A 13957-nucleotide genomic window follows, 5' to 3' on the forward strand; every position below is an offset into this window, starting at 1 on the left:
AAGGATGCCTTTCTCGTGACTCCCCTCTGTGAAATGGCGGCCGTTTCCATTATCCCTTTCACGTCAGTTACACCGAGGGGTACACTGTCATCGTTTGTGTCCATTGCTTCATGAGTACTTTTTCTCCTTCCTGGAACTCTTTTGCCATCGCCCCTCGAGTTCGGTCTGTTCTTTCCTTCATGGCCTCTTTCGCCTTTGCATCTCTTTCTCTCACATCGTCCTCTAGGAGGTTCCATTCCTCCTGACACCTTGGCCGCCCTTAGGTTCCTCGGGGTAGGCTTGTCTTGGCCTGGTACACTCTAATAAGGTCTCTGGGTGGCACTCCTTTCACTGAATGCGGTGTGTTCCTGAAGTGACATAGAATGCAGCATAGGGCTTGCTGGATTGACATACCTTTGATTGTGGCCTTTTGGATGGTCCTCTTGATTGAAGGCATGAACCTTTCCGCCATCCTATTTGCTTGTGGCCACAGCAGAGTGTGAACCCCATGTGCTTTGCGAACCCGTAAAAATCCTGTCCATTGAATGGCGGTCCATTGTCCATCTTGACTGTGTCAGGGATGCCCCACTCAATGATCAGTTCATCAATGGCCACAGTGATCTGGGCAAAAGACGTGGACAAAGTGTGCTTGATGATGGGGAACCTCGATAACTCATCTATTATCACTAATAGGTAGTTCCCACTCTCGAGTGACAGGTAGAAATCCATTGCAACTTCCACCCCTTCAGGTATCTGTGTCGGTTGCATGGGGAGTAGTGGGTTGCTTCTTGCCGCACACTGACAATGTAGACAACTCCTTACTACTTCCTCCACCATTTGGTCCATTAGTGGAAACCATGCTGACTGTCGTAACAGGCTTTTGGTTGCTTCTACTCCCCTGTGACCATCATGTGCTAGCTTCACCACCCCCTCTGGAGGGAAGATGGGATGACAATGCGGCAGCCACTTAGTAGTAGTAGTATCTTCTGGTCTGACATGGCTAGTTCTGAGCTATCCTTCGCCATGCGTTGCAACTTCGGTCTGTTCACCCTCTCCTGGTGACGTAACAGCATTTTGTATTCTCTCCATTTGTTAGCAGTGGTGATTTCCACTGCCATCTGGTGGGCCGGTCAGCCTGAGCCGCCCTTGCCAGGTCCTCAGTGGCGATGGCAGGTGGCAGGGCTTCTTCCAAAACATAACACAGGTACTCAGCGCCATCTTCCCTCTGCGGTGATGGTTCCGTCATTAGGTGTCTTGACATGTAGTCAGCCGGGTTGTTGTCTCCCCCGGGTCTGTGTATGATGGTATAATTGTATTCTTGGAGGTGGATGCCCCATCTCTCAATCCTGGGCAGCAGTTTGGACCTTGGATTCCCAAACAGTGATAATACGGCCTGGTATTCTGTCACAAGGGGGAATCTCTTCCCAATCACTGCAGCCAGGCTTTCTTTCTCCACCTGGGAGTATGCGCTCTCCGTTGGGGCGAGGGATCTGCTAGCATACACCACAACACAGCTCGCCAGGGCCTCTGGCCTTTCCCGTTGCACCAGAATGGCTCCTAGGCCTACCGGCCTGGCATCAACCACTAGTTCTGTGTTCCACAGGGGGTTGAAGTACGAAAGGTGTGTGGTGCTTTCCAGTTCCGACTTGATCGGGTCAAACGCTGACTGACAGTCGTGGGACTACCGGAAAGGTTTGTCCTTCCTTAGCAGAAGTTGCAGCGGTTCGGGGGTGTTGGCATATCTCTGTAGGTATCTGGCACAGTACAAGGCCATTCCCAGAAAGGATCTGACTTCACCCCCAGATCATTAAATGGAGCGTACTTTGTCTGGCTCAGGCTGCATCGATTTCCCCGAGAAAATGTGTCCATAAAATCTCAACTTGTCCTTGCTGATATTGCACTTGTCATGGTTCAGGGTGAACCCTGGTTCTTTCAGGATGGTGCATACATCCATTAGTGTCTGGTCATGCTCCCCTTGGGTGGTGCTGTACACCAGGCTATCGTCTGAGTAGTTGAAAGCTCGCTTGACTGGGAGGAGTATGTGCCTAATGGTCTCCTGGAAGATTTCTGTGGCTGCCGAAATCCCAAAGTTTAGCCGCTTGTATCGAAAAAGGCCATCATGCATGGTGAACATCATTAACCCCCTAGAATTGGGATGTAGTTTCAGTTGGTGATACCCCTGGTTGAGGTCTAGTTTCAAAGGTTTTGTGGAACAGTTCAGGCTCACGATCATGTCCTCTATTTTCGGGCCTGGGTGACATTCCCTCTCAATCACAGTGTTTGCTACCCTCTTGTCTACGCATAGTGGAAGTCGTTTTCCATCCTTGGGCACCACAACTAGGGGTGGGATCCACAGCGTGGGCCTTGTTACATGTTCTATAATGTCCTTTTCCAACATTTGTTTCAGCTCCCTTGATATGGCTTCCTGCAGGTGGAACCCGACTCGCCTTGGGTGTTGTGGGACTGGCTTGACTTGCTCGTCCATGTGTAGTCGTATGACTGGGTCTCTCAGTATTCCTTGCCCATGGAAGAGTTCAGGGATTGTTTCTTCGAGCATCTGCTTGCTGACCTGTGAGCCCTTTAGGTGGCTGATGGCTTTGTTGCCGTACTGATCACTGCTGCATACTACTACGTCGTTGTCTGGTAATTTGATGTCTGGCAGGCCGAGCCCTTTCGCGGTGCGGTATCTGAGCAGGCATTTTCCCTGCACCTGGATCCTTAGTCCATGGATACCAGTGTCTCTTTTATTTCCCTTGAACGAGAGTTCTTTTTGAAATTGCCCCAACGATAGGAGTGGCACACTGGCCCCCAATTGAAATATTCTCGCATTTGACCCGGTCAGCTCGTGAGGTGTTTTTGACATGAGGAATTCCTGCTGTCCCATAATATTGACGGTGGCTCCCTATGAGGAATTGGTGGGTGACCGTCTCCATTGTCACAAGCACTTTGGGTGCTTCGCTGAAGTCTTTTCCCCCTTATATGAGATTAACAAACTCATCGGGAAATTGCAGGTCTTGTCCGTATGAGAATTCATCCCAGTTGGCGTATTGGTCATCTGTGTAGCGACTCCAGTCGTTGTGGTACTCAGCCTGTGACAGCTGATCATGTGTCGGTATGGATCCATAGTCAATTCCTTGTTCCATCGCTCACACCATCCGCCTTTTTCTGTTGTGGGTAGAACTGAGGCTGTCTCCACTGCCCCTTCGGCGGGCCCAGTCTGAATGGTTGTCCCCAGTTGCTTGATGTTGTTTGGCTTGACGGGTTGGTGGAAATGGTCTCCCTTCCCGACAGACAGCCATGTAGTGTCTTTCACTGCTGCATATGGTGCTTCGCTGGTTCATCGTCGGGCAGGGGCCTACATGAGGGAAAATCTGGCCACATCGGTAGCATAGCCTCTGCTGACATGGTCCTGGTCTTATCTGCGGGTAGCATTCCCTCTGTGGTGCTCTTGAAAAGACTTGGTGGTCTGTGATGGCCTTTTCTGTATCCTTGGTGTTGGTGATGTTCGCCACTGTCTCATCTCTCTCTGGTTTCTTTGTAGGCGTCTCTATGGCGAAGCTTGGATCTCCACCCTCTCATGTACTGTTGCCATATCTATTACTTTGTCAATCATCAGGGGTTTCTTTAGGAGCTGTTTCCACATCACTGACGATGTGTATTCCTTGATGACCCGGAGCCGGAATGCTTCGTCAAGGGAGAATGCTGAGATTTGACAGTGTATCGGCTTTTGGCAGAGTTATGTGATGAACTCTTCCACCGTCTCGTGGGACATCTGTTAGCACTGGTTAAATACATATTATTCGTAGCCTCTGTTTGGCTGTATTACAAGTTTCTTGTTCAGGCCTGCTACTAGGTCGTCGTAGGTGTTTTTCTCTTCAGCCGGGATGGTCTTAATGATGCCATTTACCTCTATCCCTGCCAGATTGATGAAAATGTCCTTCAAAAACTGTGACTTCTCCTCCCCCGCCGCTGTGATGAATCTGACAATGTCCTCGACCAAGGCAGTCCATGTGTGGCCTCTGTCAGGTTGTGGCTGGAGGCTGAATGAGCTAGGCTTTCTCTGGAACCGAATGCTGCTGGTGCACTGCTATGTCACTTGGTCTGCCATGACGGTCAGTGTGCATGGTTCCCGGTGTTGCTGTGCTGTTCTGGCCATTCCTTGTTGCAGGCAGCCTGGGTTATGTGCCCTTTATGCACAATGTAATACCAACTGCAGTGCGCAAGTGCGCACGTGTCTTGTGATGGGCGTGGACTTCTTATTTGGGATGTCGGGCATGTAGTGTGGCACCTTCTCTAATATGCCCACTCGCGCTGCTTTATTTCTCCTTGTCATGTCTCTCTGGGGTAGCCCTCTTGCTGTATGGTATGGGCAGTTGGGCTGGATGGGCAGTAATGGGGCAAGCGTGCGTGCAGGACCTCTCACCTCCTGCTCTGCACAGTGTCTCTCAGCCAGGCCAATTTGAAATAAATGTGTTTTTTTTCTCCTCATGATATTGGTTGGCGGGGCCTAGCAGCCACGTGCGTTAGCCTCTCGCCAGATCTTACCAGGCCACATGTGCTCCCTCTGGGGTTGCGCAGTGTGCAGGCAAGCCCCCCCCTGGCATCCTCCTCAAATGGAGCAGAAAGCGTCAGCGCAGACTTTTTTGATGGTGCGGGCGGGTCCTGCAAGGTTTCTTTCTTTTTTTCCCTGTGTCAAACAGGACGGGTGCTGGAGTCCAACAAGGACGCCTGGACTAACGGCGTACGGGCTCCAGTACGGTCTGCCAAAAAGGACGGCGTGGCACTTCAGGAACAAGTGTTTATCCTCATTGCCAGTTGTTAGCTTCTTTCATCATCACATTCACGCTCACTCAAGGACAACAGGACATGTCATATCTCGTTATCCATTCAATTCTAACTAACTCTGCCTCTTCCTCCCTGAGGCTCCTCCTCTTCCTCCTCCTCGCTCAGTCATTAACCCTTAAGTGTCCTTGACTTCCCTCGCAACACCTTCTTTCCTAGAAAATATTTCATAGTGCACTGTAATCAGTATTGTATGTGTATTCAAATGTGTGTTTTTCCGATGCCAGTGTATACATGTGCTTGCTCTTGCATGCATTGACCACTGTTTTGAAGCCAGCACCACAGAAAGCATGACCTTTTTAGTCAGTGCGCCAGCTGGAAACCTTGCATACTACCAACTCCGAAATCACAAACTTTAAGTTTTGTGTATATTAATATGCTCACGTATCTTCACAACTAACGCTATAGTGAGCGGGAAATGCATCAACCTTTTCACCACTTAAGCTTTTTATGTCAGTAGTATCTGTCAAGACTGAATGCTTCCTGATATGCAGGAACGTCTTTAGTACAAACAGACAACAGCCACAACAACAAAACATTGTTGAATAAATTCCTGTTTTGACAATTGCCTTCTGCAATGGCAGGATACGCTGACACTTGATGATCTTCAGAGATGCCCAGAGCATTGCCAATGGCTATGATTCATTGAATACTTTACAGCCAAACACCTTTTTTTGAATTCACCCTAAATGGGATGGATATGTCCAGATAGGTGTCCAATGTTTGCCATGCCTAGAGACCCAAGCTATGCCACAATGAAAATGGCCAGTGACCCTAAAACATGTCTGGGGTTGTTTGTTGTTTTATGCAGCGGTGATGTGATCTAACAGTTCTGGCTGGACTGCCTCTTTTGTGTTAGGACCAGGTCTGATTTGCATATGGTCCTTCCTCTTACATAATGGCTTGGGAGGCTGAAGAATGGTTGTCTGGAGGGTTTTCCAGAGCAGGCTCTAATACATTCAATACATTCCAGTCACCACCGTTGAGTACTTCTGCTGCAATCCAGCACCATGACTCTATACATTCCAGTCACCACCAGTTTGTACTTCTGCTGCAATCCAGCACCATGAGTCTAGTTTTGTTTAAAGCTGCCACTGTATGTGGTTAGTCATCAGTCTATGATCCAGTTTTTATTCTTGTTGTTTGATTAACCCTCCATAGTCTTTTGTTCATTCTTTCGCATTTGCTTTTTGGGACTTTGTTTGAGTCACTTGTATAGTTCCTATTTCTAAGAGGTCACTTCCTCGCACCAGTCTCTGAAGAGGACTATTTCTCTTGTCAATATGTCAAAGTCGATGACGTTAAAACCCTCATTATTACTTAAAATACTTTTGAAGGCATCTAACTCAGAAAGGAAGAATGGGGGAACATCTCTATGACCAATCTCATGGGTCAACGTGAATCTCATGACCTCGAATGGGAGACTGCAACATCTCAAAGGATTCACTGTCAACCCAAAAACGTATTTCAACTCGCATGCAAGTTTTAAAAAAATATATATTAGTAGGTTACAGTCATATACATATGACTTTTTTGCATTCATAAAAATAAAAAATAACCATTCATTAAATAAGGAAAAGGTAATGTATGATATCAATACATCATACAATTCATCATACATATACAAGTGTTTCTATGTGCAACAAGACAAGGGAGGAAAGACAGAGGGAGAGCAAGACAAACTTTCTTACTGGGTCTTGCGTCATTTAGATTGTTCAAATGTGAGAATGAGAAGTGGCAGGGGACAGGGAGGGGGGAGTGCAAGGGAGTGATGAGGGGAAAATAGGGCAGCAATGCTCAGTGCAGTCAGGGCAGCGTGGCTCTGAGTAGTGCAAGGAGAACAACAGACTATAGGGTTACAGTTACAGCCCCTAAGTGCGTGGTAGGCCATGAGGCAGTGCAAGGGTGACTGATCAAGAAAGAGCCTGGTACCCAGTGAGACTCTGAGGGTAGCCAAGCAACCAGTCGGTACAGCAGACAGGTAGGTCAGCAGGGGAGGTGGGGGGGAGAGAAAGCAGAGGAGAAGAGGAACATTTTGAGCTACTTCCGGAACTTTAGGTGGTCCAGCTCAAGTTCGAGAGGGGCAGGAATGCCATTCCACAGGGAGGCACATACAGAGGAGAGAGATCTTCCCCCAGTCTCTGCCTGGAGAAGCATCAAACCCTTAGAGATTTGGAGGTTGCTAAGTAAAGGGCTTGAGAAGGAAGGTATTTTGAAAGAGAGTATTGGATTTAGTGTGGGCCCCGACCCCAGAAAGCTTTGTGGACAACCCGAATGGTCTTAAACTTGACCCTTGCAGCTATCTGGAGCCAGTGGAGAGATTTCAGAGCTGGAGCGATACGGTCCCTGGGCTTGAGGCCAACGATAAGTCTTGCAGTCCTTTTCTAGATTAGTTGCAGCGGGCGGAGAATAGAGGAAGCCAGATTGAGAAAGAGGCTGTTGCAGTAGTCCAGTCTAGAAAGAACCAGGGTTCTGGAGACAGTGAGCTTCTGGGGGAAAGTGAGAAAGGGAAGCCTCCCTCTGAGGAGGTGCAGCTGGTAGTGGGAGTTCTTGGCACCGTCCGAAATGTGAGGAGAGAAAGAGAGGTTTGTGTGGAAAAAGGCAAACACCATTCACCATTATTCCATGGTGTAATCACACTTCATATTGTCTACATTTCATTCAATTTAAATGTAGTGGGATCATAACCCCTCTTCCTGGAATCAGAGTATTTTGTCCTTAGTTTTTTTGTTTTCTGGGAGATGTAATACCTCAGTGGGTTTTCCTTTGGTGGTTAAATGGCTATGATCTTATAAATGCTCCATATTGTTTACACTTCATTCAATTGGAATGCAGTTGGATAAAGGCCCCTTTTCCTGGAGTCGGGATATTTTGTCCTTAGCTTTTCTTTTTTGGGAAATGTTACACCTCAGAGGGCTTTCCTTGGAGGGTGAGGGGGGTAAAAGACTATGGACCTCATTACACGGACGGCGGTAAGGGTTAACGGTCACCGTTAATGGTACCGGTGACCGTTAACCCTTATCGCCCTACTACGAGGTCCCTTTGCGGGTTGGAGACTTTAACGCCTGCTTTTTGCAGGCGTTAAAAACCAACCCGCAAAGGGACCAGGGAGCTAATTACGGTACCGCAATTTGCGGTGCCGTAATTAGCACCTTCCCCATTCCCATTATGCCCTATGGGGCAAAACTGGGAATGGGGAAGGGCAATGGGGGAAGGGGGAATTACCACCCCACCAACATTGGAATAGGGCGGTAATTCCCCTTTCCTCCAAGGCAGTGCCGGTATTTTACCAGCATGGACCAAGGTGCTAATAGCACCTTGGCCCTCCACCGTCCGTGTAATGAGGCCCTAAATATAGCTAGTGTTGTTCTGATTTCCTTAATGCTAGGTCGCGATCTCTGCCTCTGATCTTTGTACCGATCGCCTGTGTGATAACCAAAAAATACCTTTTGGTTTTTGTTGGTATTGTGAGAAATGGGCCAGTAGACGTTTGTTTTTGACCTTATCTTTAACGCAGGATCTGTGCTCACAGACACGTTGGGGTCATTACGAGGTAGGTGGTAAGGGATTACCGGCACCGGTAAGGACACCGGTGCCGGTAATCCCTTACCACCCTATTCGGAGGTCCCTTAGCGGGTCCCTTTCTTAACACCTGGTTTTACCAGGCGTTATGGAAGGGACCCGTTAAGGGACTTCAGAGCTAATAACGGTACCGCAAATTGCGGTACCATTATTAGCTCCATCCCCATTTTCATTGAGCCCTATGGGGGCTCGAATGGGAATGGGGAATGGTTCCCGGAATGGGGATTTACCGGGTCCTCCAAGGTTGGAATGACCCGGTAAGTCCCTATTTTAGGAACCCGGACCCGGAATGCGGTAAGGGGGTAGCCATGGTGCTAATAGCACCATGGCTAAATCCAACCTCGTAATGACCCCCGTTGTTTTATTTGTCTTTTTGTTTTCCCAATATGTATGAGATTGCAGGGACAGTTTATTTGCTATATTGCTGATTGGGTTGAACGATTTGTGAAAGTATTGAGTGCCCAGTCTTTTCCTTTCAATTCTATAGGTGAGGGGGCATATTGAACATTTTCCACATTTGAAGTGGCCAACCACCCGGGGTAGTCCCTATAGTGTAGGTTTTCTCGGTTTGGTGTTTTGTGGAACCGGAAAGGTGTGGACTACAGCATCTTTTACATTCTTTTGCTGTTTAAAGGCAAATCTTTGTTTGGCTGGAATGAAATCAGGTATTTGGATGATATGCCAGTTTTTTAAGAGGAGCCGTCTTAAATCATTACTTATCGGGCTAAATGTTGTTATGCATGTTATTTTCTCCAAGTTGTTTTTTCCAGGGGATTGCGGCATATGTTTCTATCAGCATAGTGTGCCCTCTTGTAGGCAGTACGCACTACTTCAAAGGAATACCCTCGATTTTTTTACCTCTTTTTTAACACTGTACTGTGTTGTTCAAATTCTTTTGGTTGTGTACAGTTTCTGCATACTCTGAGAAACTGGCCTATGGGTAGGCTGTTCTTTAGGCTTAGTGGATGAAAGCTGTTATATAGCGTGTTCTTCGCCGTTGGTTTTCTGAATAACATTGGGGGTCATTACAACCCGGGCACAAAGGGATACCGCGCACTGGTAATGACACCAGTGCCGGTAATCCCTTTGCGCCCTCTTCCGAGGTCCCTTTGTGGGTCCTTCCTTAATGCCTGGTTTTAGCAGGCGTTAAGGATGGGACCCGCGAAGGGATACAGGGGTCAATAACGGTACCACAATTTGTGGTACCGTTATTGCCACCTTCCCCCTTCCCATTGAGTCCTATGGGGGCTCAAATGGGAATGGGGAATGGCATTTCAAATGAGGACTTACCCGTCCCGCAAAGGGCTGAATGGACCGGTAAATCCCCATACCACCACGTCAGTGGCGGTACCGGTATTGGTGCAAGTCATGGGGCTAATAGCGCCATGACTAGCACCAACCTCGGAATGAGGGCCATTGTCTCAAGCGTTCCAATTTCTGTTTTATAAATTGGGAGGTCTACAAAAGGTATTCTCTCATGAGTCCTTGTAAAATTAATGAATTGGTTTTGATTGTTAAGCCAGATCAAAAACTGATCAGTTCAGTCACAGACCCCTTGCAAACCATGAATACATTGGGCCTCACTACGAGTATGGAGGTAGCCATCCCCTTAATAAGGGCATGGCTACCCCCAAACTCTGGTCCGGCTCATGGTCCCGCAAAAGGGCACTTACGGGGCCATTCCGACCTTGGAGGGCCTGGTAATTCCCTTTCGCGGGACCCGGAGCCGGTACGTCCCCATTCCCATTTGAACCGCCATAGGGCTCAATGGGAATGGGGAGGATGGTAGCAGCGGTACCGTTTATAATATTTATAACCGTTTATAACGGTACAGTTGCTACCATCCTGGTCTGCTCGCAGGTGCCACTCTGCATGCCTGGTCTGACCAGGCGTCCAGAGTGGCACCTGCGAGCAAACTCGTCATGTTGCATTATGGCAACAACAGCGCTGGTAGCACTACCGGCACCGATGTTGCCTTACCGCAACAATCGTAATGAGGCCCATAGTCTATATAGCGATACCATCCATCTATATTCCATTTGTGTGGATTGCATGTGTGGTATATTGATTTTGTTTCCAGGTGGTCCTTACACAGGTTGGCAATGGCAGGGGAAAATGTCACCCCCATACGTGTGCCATGTTTTTGGTTGTAGAACTCAGCCTCATATAGGAAGTCGTTTTCTGTGAGTGTGATCCTAATGCATTCCAAGATGAATGCAGTAGGTACCTTCTCCAAAGTTCTTGTGTGATTATTCAGATATTGCTCCATAACCATCATGCTTTCGATTTGTAGAATGCTGGTACACATCACTTCCACATCTAAGGACCCTAGTATGTCCTTAGGTTCCACCTTGATGTTGGCTATAATCATAATCACTTGCATGGTGTCTTTTATAAATGAGCGCATTGCCTGCACAGAGGGCCATAAGAATAAATCTGCATAGATGGAAAGGGGTTACAAAATGGAGCCTATAGCTTAAGCAATGTGTCTTCCTGGTGGTGAAGTTTCATTCTTATGAATTTTGGGCAAAATCTAAAAAGGTGGTATTACAGGACTAGTTTTGGTAAGGAACGACTGCTCATCAATGTCTATCCATCCTTCATGGGAGGTATGTGCTAAGAGACTAGAGATCTCTTCTCTTAGTCGTTGTGTTGGATCCACCTCAAGTTTTCTGTAGAATAGAGTATTTTCAAGATGTTTTAAGACCTCTTAACTGTGAGCCTATTGTGGCCATAGGACAACGCCTTACCAATTGTCAGTTCGTTTTACAATAAAAATAGTGTTGTTTTCTACATTTTTAAGGGCTTCCCTCGCCTCTGTCTAGATTATCTCTGTATTTGTTTTTATGTTTCAGTAATGTTTTTAGCTCACTTGTGACCTTATTTTCAAATGCAATGATCGCTAGGCTAACCATGCTGCCGATCGGCGTGAACATAGAGGGTGGTTTTAAACCTGTATTACATATTTCTTTTGTCGGTTCTCCAGTCGAGTCTCAGAAGAAATATTTCAGACCTAATAGTCTGAACAACTTTTGAAATTCTACCACAGTCTGGAAATGGTTGGCCCCTGTGGTTGGAACAAAACTGAGACCTTTACTCAAAATTTTGATTTCTTGGTCTGATAACACATGATCTGATACATTGAAATTTGGTATTACCATTTTTTATGTTGTCCGTTCCATTGTCTGGTGCACATTCGTGGGGGTCCCCTGTTGTTAAAAATCCATACCCTTTTTCCACAGTAACTCTTCACCTGAAGAGAATCTGTTGAAAACAAAATAATTCCAGCGTAATGAGATCCATGAAGAAAAGGTTAGTAATTAGCCTAGTATTATAAAATGCTAATTGAATCACAAAGAACAAACTGCCTTCTATTCACACATGTGGCAGTAAAGGCATTTTGATTTATCCTGCAGAACTATCGGATGAGAAAAATCGTACACTCCAGACAGAGGCAACCAGATCTGGGGTGGCTTTGCCCAGGTCCATATGCTTTATAAACCGAGGTTAGTGACCAACATGTCAGGAGAACTATCCTGCAACCAAACACAGTATACATTCCTTTTTATGAAAACATGGTTTTAATATGAGTATATGTATCTGTTTGTATTATAGTGTCAAGAAACGGAGAACACTTGTGGGGTTGTTTAGAAATCTAAACATGATGCCAAGAAATATTTTTTCCTGAAGAAGTCTCAGAAAATAACAGTTGACAGGTGTTAGGGATAACACCCAAAAATTCTATAGGGGCCGAAACATATGTTCACTATCTGTGAGGCCATACTCAAGAGCCTATACAACTTCGAAAGCCATACCATCAAAAGAAGCCTCCTACACAAACACTTGCTATCTCTTTGACTATGTACCTTTTTTGTCCTTTTAGTTTTCTTGTTCTACCACCTGTCAACATGAAGTGCTTTAAGTAAAGGAAGGTTTTTTGTCTTGCCCTTTTTTTATGATCAACAATATATTGCACATGAGAAATAAGTGTTACAGGGCCTCATTACACGGTAGGCGGTAACCATGGCGCTATTAGCGCCATGGTTGCCGCCGGTATTTTACCGTGTCTGCCTTGGTGGATGGCGGAATTACCGCCCTACCCCAAGGTGAGCAGGGGCGGTAATTCCCCATTCACCAAGGCACTTCCCCATTCCCATTTTTGCCCCCATAGGGCTCAATGGGAATGGGGAAGGTGCTAATTACGGTCCCGCAAATTGCGGGACCGTAATTAGCACCAAGGTCCCTTAGCGGGCCCGTTCCTTAACGGTTGGTAAAACCAGCCGTTAAGGTCGGTTCCCGCAAAGGGACCTCGTAGTCAGGCGGTAAGGGTTTACCGGTACCAGTGCCCGGTAAACCCTTACTGCCTACCGTGTAATGAGGCCCACAGTCTCTTACTAACCAAACTACAGAAAACTATTATATTTCTGAAAAACAGCAAACATGAACAGTAACCGTTTGTCTGTCTGTTTCTGATGTTAAAAAGGTGTGTGTTTTTTATGTATGAATTGTTTTAAAAAAAATCAAAAATTGAATTAAATATTTTGCAATATAAAAAATGTTTGGTAAAATACAGTGTGAAAAATAACAAATATACACCATTTACAGATGTTGTTTCACACCAATTGTACAGACCTAAGGGAGGGGTAACCAGCTCACTCTTTTGCTTCATACACTTTTGTTATCTTACAACAATTGAACTGGTCCCCCGAGAATAAAAAACAAGGAAGAACCCAATTTTGTATTCCTTCTTCAACAATAGAACCATTTAATGTCCATAGACATCGTTTAGCTCCCTTCTTTCCATTACTCAGGTTGAAGGTCATAATCTTAATGTTAGCTGCGTTAATAACAATGGAATTCACCTGTGGACAGGTAGCTAGACATTCCAAATGTTTTTTTAGTGTCGTAGGAGTAGGAGTAGTGTCTGAATGGTTCAATGGTTCAAATCGTCAATCCATCCCAACCATTGAAACTAAACAGTAACTAACTTTTTTGGGTAGGCATGGGTAGGCATGATCAGAATTGAATTAATTTGTAAATTCAGCAAAATATAATTTAAATAACACAGCCATGTTTCACTCTAATATAAGTGGTTGTTACTTCAGTACAATTCCCTTCATCGTTATTCCTTACAGAGACTGTAGTTTTGGTCGTGCTGCACCATAATTATTTTGAGAAAACCTGAAGGAAGTCCCCAAGCGTCTAATTTTGACCATAGATGATTATGATGGACTGTGTCAAAACCTGCACTGAAGTCGACACAATCTGAATATACAGGTTGATTGAAGGGACACCTAGCCTGGTTTATAGTAGTCAATAGAGCCATAATGCTAGTCAAGGTACAATAGGCTTTTCGTGTGCATGTTTGGTGGTGCAGGTTCGACTTTGGCAGGTGAATCAGAGTCACTACATTTCTTTGTGAGGTTTGGGACTCTGAGAATGTTCAGTGGCCCCATTAAATGACAAGATCACTTTATCTTCTCTTTTGTGAATTTTAATAGGATTTAAGGTTTAAAGGGCATACCTACATTTTCTGTTTAACAGACATTTTGGT

This window comes from Ambystoma mexicanum, chromosome 3p, assembly GCF_040938575.1.
Source record: "Ambystoma mexicanum isolate Mex_15411 chromosome 3p, UKY_AmexF1_1, whole genome shotgun sequence".
Classification (NCBI taxonomy): Eukaryota; Metazoa; Chordata; class Amphibia; order Caudata; family Ambystomatidae; genus Ambystoma; species Ambystoma mexicanum.